General features: G+C 40.8%; 1 protein-coding gene across 1 annotated transcript in view; it reads left to right on the top strand.

The window, feature by feature from the left end:
* Window positions 1–12,603, top strand: part of CRB1 (crumbs cell polarity complex component 1) — a 201,718-nt gene that overhangs the window by 81,942 nt on the left and 107,173 nt on the right. The window lies entirely within an intron of this gene.

Below are 12,603 nucleotides of genomic sequence, written 5' to 3' on the forward strand. Positions count from 1 at the left end.
TAATCATAGAAGTCAATTTCAAAAAGATTTACGTGGTTAATTTTGGAGTTAATTGCATAAATCCTTTTTTTTTTTTAAGTTTCAGAGGTAGCCAATGCATAACATTTAGCTGAATATCAAGATGTCTGAATTAAAGTTCCGCATTTAGGTGGAGGTGTGATGGGGTGGACCCCAAAGTTATACAGTTACTCAGCGCTATCTAGATAACTTCATTTATTTCTTAGGATCAAACAACTAGTGATCCTTACAGCTAGGTTACTAATGTGTGAGACCAAATTAGCATATGTTATTAGTGAGCAGTTTAATTGTATGAAATGGGGTTTGTAGAAAAATAACATGTTAACGGACATTAGCAATCGGTAATGCAGTAGTGCATATTAGTATCCATTTAACAGCTAATTTGTAATTTAACTTAGATAGGACTATTGAATATGCAGTTCTCAAACTGGATAAGGCCACTGAATATCCCATAAAAGTAATGGATTATCATCTGCGGAAGAGAGACTGAATAATGCTGCTTTTCCTACCTGAGAATTATAAGAAGTTCATCTTCTTTCCAATTATGTTTATCCATTTTGATCTCCCTGTCTCTTCATGCACTTGGAGGGTGATTTTCAAAACCACTTACAAAAAAATGGATTACAGTTTACCAGGATAATTAAGGTGTCTAAAAATCATCCTCCCCCTAGCCAGAGGAAGAGGGGTGGGTGAGAGAGAAATAGCATGCAGAGATTGTATTTTCAAATCTACATGCATTATTTTCCAGTGAAATTTCATCCACATCAAAAGCAGGCACAAAGTTCATGGGGCTTTTTTTTTTTTAACCTGTAAATAGTTTTCAAAGGGAAAGTATGCATCTACTGTCCCTTTGAAAATCAGGTGCAGGACTCTCTGGTGCCAAGTCTTTGTACTTGAATGAGTACTTTGAAAATTGCACTTGTTTGTATTAAAGTGTGTATTCAAAAGACATTCATGCCCCCATGATCAGAAGCAAACGCAGATGCTAGAGGCTGTTAGCGCCTGCATTTGTTACCGCCCCATGATCAGAGCCCCCAAGCTCGTGAAACAACACACTCGCGGGCTCTGAATGCAACAAGCATGTAAAACAGGGCTCTTAGCAAATGCATGCTAAATCTATTCATCCCCAATGATCAGCGACCAGCTTGCCAAAGATTGGCACGCTGGCTGCGGCAAACCCTACGCCAGCTCAGAGCTGGCGTTAGGGTTTACAGACCATTGGGGAGGAATGGTGAGCTGTGTAACTGGCCCCCATTCCCCCCAATGCAGCAACACCCCCCCCCCCCCCCCAGGAACCGACGACCTCTCCCCCCCCAGTGACAGAGGGCTGGAGGTTCGGTGAACCTCCGGCCCCCCAACCCAGATATGAACAAAAATAAAGTTTAAAAAAATATAACAAATATAACAAATTCAGTGCCAGAAAATGGCTAGAAATGCATCTGGTATCTGATCCAGCTTTTGAGGTGAACTGGACATTAAGGGGCCCTTCTACTAAGTCACGGTAGGGTGTATTTTGGATGGTACTAGAATGGGTCTAAGAAATAAGTTTAAGTTCCCAAAGAGGAAGCCACGTCTAAGTCCATAAAAATTGATGTTGGGATTTACATCTGCTATCCAGGATGAGTAGATTTCTTAAAAGGGCTCCAACTGAGCAGCACTCCATTGGAGAGACTTGGGGAGGTCATTCCCTTAATCCCCCTGAAAATTAAACTGGCAAGGGATACTGGGATCTGTGACCGCATAGATAAACTTTTGTGTGTTGGTTCATAAATGTTTATTTTATGTTCCCATTTGGACCCATTGATATTTTAGACTTATTTTTCTCCATGTACTTCAGAACAGGCTCTACTAGTGGAACTTGAGATGTCCCAACCTGGATGTCTCAATCCCGATTTCTATGTCCTTTCTAAAATGCTGCTCAGTATGGATTTGTAAACATTTAATACCATCATATTCATTGATTCTATGATGTTTTCTAACAAATTGAAACTCAAATTTTCTAAACTGGCTGCACGTGGTAAAAATACTTCAGAATATGTAACTGAAATAAAATACTGGCAGGTCTAAAGAACGAGCAATGGGATCTATATAGGATTTCATGTCAAGCATTTGTGGATATCTTACAGCATTATTCAAAGTAATGCAAATAAGTACAGTACATATTGGTGATGTTTTATATTATATCTAATGAAATAGAAAAGGTCTTCCCAGTATAGTATCTAGCTAATTAGGCAATATCACAACCTTTTCAGCAGTAGAAGAAATTACATTAATATATATCTACGAGTCCTAATGCACAAATTTTTCAATGCTTAGGTACAGAGAAGGGTGGCGAAAATGATAAAGAGGATGGGATTGCTTCCCAATGAGGAAAGGCTGAAGCAGCTAGGGCTCTTCGCTTGTAGAAAAGACAGCTAAGGGGAGATATGACAGAGGTATATAAAATGAGTGGAGTGGAATTGGTAGATATGAATCGCTTGTTTACTCTTTCCAAAAATGCTAGGACTAGGGGGCACGCAATGAAGCTACAAAATAGTAAATGGAAAACAAATCAGAGAAAATATTTCTTCACTCAACGTGTAATTAAACTCTGGAATTCATTAACATAGAATGTGGTAAAAGCAGTTAGCTTAGCAGGGTTTAAAAAAGGTTTGGATATCTTTCTAAAAGAAAAGTCCGTAAGTTATTATTAAGATGGACTTGGGAAAATCCACTGCTTATTTCTAGGATACACAAATGGGGATAGACACTGTGTGTTAAATGCAATGTGAAAATGTTGGCTAATGAAGGCGTCTCATATCAACATGGAAGTCTATATATATGAGCTTCCTTAACGGCTAAATAGCCGATGTACGGTTATAATCATGGACCACCTCCAACCAACCAGCAGTGCCAAATGTTGTTAATATTTGAAAACCTGAGAATCAAAAAGTCTCTATAATCTATTTACTCTCAAATTTATCCTCAGGTAAAGAAAAATATATAGAAGCGCACTGCTGTTCACAAAATAAACATTATAACAAAAATAGACATATAATGCAAAAATTCACTTATCTTAATAGTTTAAATCAAAAAGGCCATCTGCTGGGGCCCGAATTCATCAAATTTCAAAAAAGATTTCATCCATCAGACTGCTGATAACTCCGGTGACATTGTGGGCTCACAATGTCACCGGAGTTATCAGCAGTCTGATGGATGAAATCTTTTTGAAATTTGATGAATTCGGGCCCCAGCAGATGGCCTTTTTGATTTAAACTATTAAGATAAGTGAATTTTTGCATTATATGTCTATTTTTGTTATAATGTTTATTTTGTGAACAGCAGTGCGCTTCTATATATTTTTCTTTACCTGAGGATAAATTTGAGAGTAAATAGATTATAGAGACTTTTTGATTCTCAGGTTTTCAAATATTAACAACATTTGGCACTGCTGGTTGGTTGGAGGTGGTCCATGATTATAACCGTACATCGGCTATTTAGCCGTTAAGGAAGCTCATATATATAGACTTCCATGTTGATATGAGACGCCTTCATTAGCCAACATTTTCACATTGCATTTAACACACAGTGTCTATCCCCATTTGTGTATTGTTTACAAAATATTTTTAGACACTTGTAAGCCTCTTTTCGTTTTTGATATTATTTCTAGGATAAGCAGCATAAAATGTATTGTATTGTTTTGGGAGCTTGCCAGGCACTTGTGACCTGAATTGCCACTGTTGGAAAAAGGATACTGTGCTTGATGGACCTTCAGTCTGTCCCAGTATGGCAACGCTTATGGATGTATTTTCTGTTCAAATGAATTTCTGCTTATAGACATTTTTATTTGCTAAAGAAGTTCCCATATGAGGACTCTGGAACAGCATTCATAAGCAGTTAGTGTCAGGGTGCAACAGTTTAAACCACATAAATTGCCAAGAAATCCCCATGTTATGACACAAATCTTGGTGTTGGTAATCAGTTCCTACAGTATAGATCAAGTTTCTCAAGCTTGTCCTACAGTACCCTGTAACCAGTCTGGATAGCCTAAAAAACAGAGGCCCAATATTCAAAGCAATTTAAGCGGGCAGGAGGGACTCTTGCCTGCTTAAATTGTACTCAATGAGCAAGTTGCTGATATTCAGTGGCAGTTACCTAGGCAGCGCCATTGAATATCAGCACTAACTGGCCATTTTAAAAGTGGGTAGGAGAGGGGCGTTCTGGAGGCAGAGTTGAGGGGAGCCAGAAGTTATATGAGTGCTAGAAATATTTAGTGCCAGTTCTCACATAGCAGTCCTAACTCTGGCTGCTTAGCTATTCAAGTTCTGGCACTGAATCTTGGCAGATACCTGCATAGCTTTCAAGTAGTGGCCAAAGTTGAGCTCCCCTTCCTTCAGCCACCTTCCCCACATGGTCTGACCCATCACCCTACTCCTACCAACATGAGCCAACACCACTCCTTCACCTAGCCACCTGTTGGACCCTCCCCTAGGGCTTATCTTAGGCTCTCTGGTGGTCCAGTGGAGTAGCCTGGGCAGGAGCAACCTTCGCTTGTTCCTGCCCCTAGAGGCTGTATCTGTAAAATGGCCATCGTAAGCTCTATGTAGAAGGCTGACCTCTAGAGGTAGTGCCATGAGATTACTGCTAGAGCTCATGGCAGCCATTTTACAAAGGTAGCTGCTAGGAGCAGAAGTGAATGGAAATCGCTCCTGCCAGGACTACTCCACTGGTCCACCATGGAACCTAAGTTAGGCCCTGGATTCCTATAGGTAGGTAAATGAAGGAGGGGGGGGGTCAGGAGGATGGTCTGGGGGGTCTGTGCTCAGGGGCCTGCTTGAATGCAGGTCTGTTTGCAGGGGGGTTCTGGGTGTCTTCTCAGAGGGGTGGTTTGTGAAGGGGGATTGGAATTTGGTGGTGGGGGGGTTAAGAAAATGATTGATCCACTTATGCGGGTCTCTGATGTTCAGCCAGCATCTGTGATAGTACCATTGTTTGAATTATGTTACAGAAAGTTTCCCTTGGGAAGAATTGTTTGATCCGTTTGAGTTTCCACATTGCATTGAACATTTTCTTCGTGGTGGCAGAGGCTTGGCTCTCCAGGGTTAGGTTGGTATCAATAGTAATTCCAAGGATTTTCAGTTTGTCCGATATTGGGAGAGTATGTTCCAGGGTTTTTATGGATGAAGGGAGGTTTGTTTTGTGGTGAGAAGAGAGAATAAGGCAGTGAGTTTTTTTCCTTGTTGAGTTTGAGTTTGAATACCGATGCCCAGGCATCCATTAAACTTAAACTATTCTTTATTGCAACAGTGATTTCTGTTGGATTAGAGTTGAACAGTATGTAAATGGTGGCATCATCCGCATATAGAAAAGGATTAAGATTATGCTTGTATAGGGCATAAGCAAGGTGGATCATCATCAGATTAAATAATATGGGTGAGAGAGGTGACCTGGATTGGCCACTGTTGGAAACAGGATTCTGGGCTCGATGGACCTTTGGTCTTTCCCAGTATGGCAATACTTATGTACTTATGCATAAGTATCTTGTGTGGACCCCTGCTGAATATCAGTTGGATCCTGCATAAATTTCAGCAACCAGCACATATCTGGTGAGCACTGGATATTCAATGCTGATACCCATACATACCCTGGCATTGAATATCCAGGGCTAATTTAGCCAGCGATGGCCAGCATATTAATGCATGCTTATTCATATGTGTTCTAACAGCATTAACATGCGTTATTTATTTATTTGTTGCATTTGTATCCCACATTTTCCCACCTTTTTGCAGGTTCAATGTGGCTTACAATGTTCCGTCATGGTATTCGCCATTCCAGAGTAACTAGGTCCCATTGTGTAAAATGGGAGCTGCGATAAAATAACACACATTAATGGTGTGAATTCACGCTAATACGGTAGTGTGTGTTGGTGGCTGTCAGCCGGAGCAGCAGAAGTTTAATCAGAAATCATTTTTGTGGGTTACTTTGGCCACCTCAAGAGCAGGAAACTCCCTGTTTCTACATTTTATTTGACAGATGATATCAGGTTTGGTGATTTTTAACAAACTCTGATGGGTCCCATGGCTGGCTCTTTCTCTGTCACCTGAAAATCATACAGAGTAGCAGCAGTAAAAATAAACTCAGTTAGTGAAAGCTTTATTTGTCACACTGCATATAACTAATTTCTTTCTAAATTATTCCCTGTAGTACCTGGTTTGCAATTATTAAGTGTTTGCAGGTAATAAGAATAGGACACACTGTACTTTGCATAATTATACTGTCTCATTTGCTCTGTGTGAAGTAAATATTCTTGTAATGAAAATAATGAGATGCAACTGATTTTGCATTGAAATTCTCCTATTACTGGAGGATGGTTCTACAGAACTGGGGAACAGAATCAAAATTCAGTAGTGACATTGATCAATCAACTTGTTTTGCCCACAGTGAGGTATGAAATTTCAATAGCGATGCAAAAACCAGAGTGTTAATGTTCATAGAAAAAAGGAGCTGGAAAACAGAACAGCAAATCAGTTTGATGATGTGCATGTCTTATGTGAAATACTATTCAGCGAGCTAAACCAGCTTAACATCCAAAGAGAAGGCTCAGGGGCCCTTTTACTAAGGAGCGTAGCCGCCTACGTGCATCCAACGTGCGCCAAATTGGAACTACCACCGGGCTACCATGTGCCTCAGGTGGTAATTCCATTTTTGACGCACATCCAAAACACGTGGTAGAAAATATTTTCTATTTTCTACCGCGTGGCGCTTACCCAGCAGTAATTGGCAGTTTGCACGCGCTGGCCGCTTACCACCCAGTTAGCGTGTGAGACCTTACCGCTAAGTCAGTGGGTAGCAGTAAGGTCTCAGGCCGAAAATGGACGTGAGCTGGTTTTAATTTTGCCGCACGTCCATTTTTGGCCACAAAAAAAGCCTTTTTTTCCAGGCGCGCTGAAAAAATGACCTGCGCGTGTCCAAAACATGCACCAACACTAGCACAGGCCACTTTTAGGCACGCCTTAGGAAAAGGGCCCCTCAGTCTTTTAGGGGGCAGTTCTATAACCCGTTGCTCCAGGGACACACGATAGGAGTCTATTTGATAATGGCACCTGAGTGACCAGGTTCCTTTATAGAACACTAGAGAAACCTGGTAGCAGTACACTTAACATTTAAATGACTGAGGTAACACCAGCCATAGATCTTGGCTTAAGTGTGGGTGCTTAAATGGGGCAGGAACACACATAATTTATAGTATTCTGGAAGTTAAATGCATCAGTGGGAGCCTGTCCATGTTCTGCCCATGTGTATATACCCCTTGCTTTTACGCACTATGAAGTCCTTTTACCAAGCTGCATTTAAAAAGTTGCCTTAGTGTGCCCTTTTGCAGGTCTTTACCACTAACTGGGTGGTAAGCGGCCAGCACGTACAAACTGCCAATTACTGCCGGGTAAGCGCCACGAGGTAGAAAATAGAAAATATTTTCTACCTCGTATTTTGGGTGTACATCAAAAATGGAATTACCACCTGAGGCCTTTTTTTACCGCTGCTGGAAAATAGCTGTTTTTCCATTTTTTAAATTAATGGCCATGTACTAATGTTAGACAAAGTAAAATAATTAAAATTTGAGAAAAACCCACTACAAAATGCAAATGCCAAAATAACAAATAGTGCTTCACTTTTTCTATATCCAGAAACTTGTAATCAATGAATATATGTCTGTCTGTCTGTCTGTCTGTCTGTGTGTCAGCTGGCTGTGATTGTCTCTTGACCATGTATATAATCACTGATCCTGCAATAGGACACAGACACTTTTTTTTTCAAACACAGCTCACAATCTCAATCGTTGGTCAAAAGACTCCTTTTAAATATTTTAAGCACTGATATTGAAGCATATTTAAAATTTATCTATTCAGTCATAATCAGGGTGTAGACCATAGAAGTCTGCCCAGCACCGGTTTTGCTTCCTAATTACCAGCGTCACCACCTAATCTCTGCTAAGATTCCATGGATCCATTCCTTCTAAACAGGATTCCTTTGTGTTTATCCCATGCATGTTTGAATTTCATTACTGTTTTCATCTCCACCACCTCCCACGGGAGGGCATTCCACATATCCACCACCCTCTGTGTGAAAAAATACTTCCTGACAAACCTCAATTCATATCCTGTAGTTCTACCGCCTTCCCGTCTCTGGAAAAGGTTCATTTGCGGATTTCAAATATTTGAACGTCTGTATCATATCACGCAAATCCCATACCATTAGTGCACTGCCATTAACAAAAATTAGCACATAAGCCCTTACCGCTACTCTTTATTAGGTGGTAAAGGCTTATGTGCTAATCCTGCACTAATCAGCACATACTAATGTAGATACACTAATTGATTAGTACAGAAATGCCCACTTTTGGCCCCCCCAGACACACCCCTTCCCAGAAAAATGAAAACATATTTTTTAGCACGTGGTTTCTGCGCAAACATTCGGATCTTACCGTGGGACACCTCGCTGCATCCCATGCTAAGCCCTTTTAAGCACTAGTACTTACCACATCTTAATAAAAGGAGCTCTACCTCTTCCTTTACCGCTCGCTAAAAGGGAAGTACTTCTGGGCTAGTGCAGCAGCATGGCGGTAGTTACCTCCCCCAGTGTGCGCCATTTCCAGCCCTGCAAACATTTTTTTTTATTTTTGTAGTGCTGGTGAGCACCTGGTGATACTCAGGGAGTCCCAAAATCACTAGGAAGTCACGATAACATTGTTTTATATATGGTGACGGGGTTCATACCCTTCTCGTCATAGGTCACAGATTGTATTTTCTATGTATATATTTCTTATAATTTTTATAAAATTTTCAAAAGCTATAAACTTCAGTATCCATAAAAATATGGTATAGACTTATTGTACTTAGCTTTTATGGAATCATGTCAACTGAAAAGGTAGGGCTGTACAACAGCTTATGCAGATTCTTATAAAGCTGATATAGGGCTCAACAAGACACGTGTTTCCCCAACAAAGCTTATTCAAGGGAATGCCACGTGCTGCTAAGTTATCACCGGCTTAGCGTGGGAAACCTTACTGCCACTTCAATGGGTAGCGGTAAATGCTTCCCCCAAAATGGGCACCCGGCAAGTGCTTCACTTGCTGCATGGCCATTTCCTGAAAAAAAAACCTGTGGTAAAAGGGGGCCTTGGCGCACATCAAAAACACGCGCTGACGCCAGTGCAGGTCCCCTTTTGCTTCAGCTTCATAAACGGTTTCCTAGCATTACAGAATAGCACTTAGGTGACCTGCTGGCACATTTGCGGGTAAGTGTCCCCCATGTATACTTAAGTGCTAGTATACTAAACATTTTGTGCTCAAGGGACGCATAAATGCTGCCACCCTTTTAATTTCCAACTATTTATTACAAATAAATGAACAGGGAATTTACTGTGAATAGTTAAAACCAAGAGTGCAGCTCTAATTGATTCTGGTTTAGTGAAAACACCTGGAAGGCAATTTTAATTTAATTTTATTTTGGGGTGCTTTTATTAAGGTGCTCTGAAAAATGGCTCGTACTGGTGTAGACGCGTGTATTGGATGCTTGCAGGTCCATTTTTCAGCGCACTTGCAAAAAAAGGCCTTTTTTTGCCGAAAACGGATGTGCAACAAAATAAAAATCAGTGCGTGTCCATTTTGGGCCTGAGACCTTACCGCCACCCATTGACTTAACAGTAAGGTCTCATGTGTTAACTGGGCGGTAGTCGTCAGCATGCGTACACTGCTGATTACTGCCTGGTTAGCGCCACGTGGTGGAAAATAGAAATTATTTTCTGTTGCGTGTTTTGGACACACGTAGAAATTAGAATTACCGCCCAGGGCACTAGGTAGCCAGGGGGTAGTTTTAATTTGTCACACGTTGTATGCACGTATGGCACCTACGTGTCTTAGTAAAAGGGCCCCCTTTATTTTTTTTGAAGAATTACTTTAAAAAGAAAGATTTCCATTTTTTGTGGAATGAAGATACAGATTTTTCCTGATGTTTCTCGGGTTACACATTTGAGGCGGAAACAATTTCTTCAGTTAAAACCTACCGTAGGTTGTTAGCACTTGAAGTTACTTTCTTTAAAAAATTTCCCTCTAAGGGGTTTTTTTTTTTTACTAAGCTATGGTAGCATTTTTAGCTCCCAATAGAAATCGGCTGGCGGTAAACGCTTAGACACCCATAGGAATATAATGGGCACCTCAGCATTTACCGCCAGCTGATTTCTACCATGAGATAAAAACGCTACTGTGGCTTAGTAAAAGACCATCGAAGTGTTTAACTCTTTATCTGATATTAAATATGCCTTCTTTGAGCTGGAGCAGTTAGAGAGACTTATGTTAGACTAGTAAAAAAAGGCCCATTTCCGAAACCAATGAAACGGGCGCTAGCATGTGGTTTTTGTGTGTGTGTGTGTGTGTGTATGTGTCACAGAGTTATTTTGTGTGTGTGTGTGTGTGTGTGAGTGTGTGAGGGTGTGGTGTGTGTGCAGGTTGTTGATTGTGTCTTTTTTTGTTTTGTTTTTTGCTTGGGGGTTGGGGGATGTGCTGTGCTGGCAAAGTGGGTTGGATTGGTGTGTGGCTTTGAAGGTGTGTTTCTGTTGTATTGTGTGTGTGTGGTTTTGTCTGTCAAGGAGGTTTGTGGAGGAGGGTCTTTCTGTTGGTGAAATGTAAATGTGAAATGTAAATGTAAATTTTTGCACATACCCACAGCAGGAATATTCTTCTCTCGTTCCAGCGGTGGTTCTGTGCTCTCCGTGCTGCACAGATAATGAGCCATTCTGCTGGGGAATGCTCCTCCCTTATTGTCACGTAGTTTCCTCTGATTGGTCTGTCTTACGTTGCCTAGTGTTGCCTGGGAACGGTGTTGTGATGGTCCTTTGTGTTTCAGAATGTTGAGGGTGTTTTTTCTGATTGGTCCGTCATGCGAGGGCGGGGCAGAGAGACATGGTCAGTGTTGAGGCTTCACCACCATGAATCCATGAACCCTTCAGTGAGTGACTGAGTGACTTCAGAACGTTGTCTTCAGAACGTTGAGGGTGAGTTTTATTATAGTAGATAGGGAGAATAAATAGTCATCTTGGGTGGGTTAATAGTTAAGTGCACTCTGGAATATCGTGACTTTATAGTCTTAATTTCTATGAATGTATTTCTTTTTTTTTCTCTTTTTTCTCCATTGATGTGGACTACATTGTTTTTCTTATACATATTTCTGTTGTACTTATTGTACTAAATTATATAATTTAAAAAGGGAGGGCAATTGTATAACATAGTGCCTATAAGAACGCCTCTGGAGGGTGCCAGTTGGTGCAGATTCTGTAAAGGAAAGTAGGTGCTGGCTTTCCTTTATGAGACACTAGCAAAACCAGGTGTATCTGATTAGACGCGAAAACGTCAGCCATAGGGCTGGTGTAAGTGCATGTGCCTAAATGCTGGAGATATGTACATAACTTACATTATTCTATAAGTTATGCACATGAGAGTCCCATCCAGGGCTCTGCCCATGTGAATGCCCACCTTACTTGCTACGGGGACCTTTACTAAAGCTTAGTATACGCTAAATGCTAAGAAGTTTATAGGTATAAAGGGGTGAAGTCTATGTATGGTGCAAAAAAAATCACGAAAAAATACACTGAGCTCTATTCTATAAACTTCACCTAAAGTTAGGCGTGGTTTATAGAATACACATAGCACCCATTCCCGAGACTAAAATGTAGGTGCAACCATTTATACCAACTAAAACCTGGTGTAAATGCCCGCGCCTAATGTAGACACGGATCAGCATATTTTATAACAGTACGTGTAATCTTTAGGAATGTCCACGACCCACCCATGCTCCTCCCATAGTCATGCCCCCTTTTGAGATCCATGCATTAGAATTTTCACACACCACTTTACAGAATATGCTTAGAAAGTTGTGCGCGTAAATTCTAAATGCTTGTTAGTGACCAGTTATCGGCACTGATTGGCTTGTGAAACTATTAAGTTGTGCGTGCAATATGGCTGCACTGCCAAATTTGTGCGCACAACTTTAGGCATCTCATATAGGATCTGGGGAAATTAGGCTTCTTGACATTTTCAACCACAAAATGTGGAGGAACACTCTATCCCTACGACCATAATACACACAGACCAAAGAGTAGGGTGTGTAGACTCTTCCAAAGTACACAAGGGAGACACAATAGTTCTTAGACTTGGCGTTTTATTGAAAATACGTCAAAAAGGCTTGACTCGGTGACTGTGTTTCGGTGCATAGGCACCTGCCTCAGGAGTCTAGGAAAGGTACATAAAACACCAAATATAAGAATTATTGTGTCTCCTTTGTGTACTTTGGAAGAGCCTACCCACCCTACTCGTTGGTCTCTGTGCTTCTTGGCATTTAACATACTAAAACACCAATAGGCCTTAATTGTTTGGGATTTATTATAATAGAAAATGTAAAATGTGGAGTTTGAAATGTATAAATTATTATGGGGTCTTTTTACTAAGGTGCGCTAACGGATTTACCGCGTGCTAAAGATTAACGTGCTCTAAGTTAAAAAGATGTCCATTACATTCCTATGAGCGTCTCATCTTTTACCACACACTAATCATTA

Source organism: Microcaecilia unicolor, chromosome 6 (genome assembly GCF_901765095.1).
Source record: "Microcaecilia unicolor chromosome 6, aMicUni1.1, whole genome shotgun sequence".
NCBI lineage: Eukaryota > Metazoa > Chordata > Amphibia > Gymnophiona > Siphonopidae > Microcaecilia > Microcaecilia unicolor.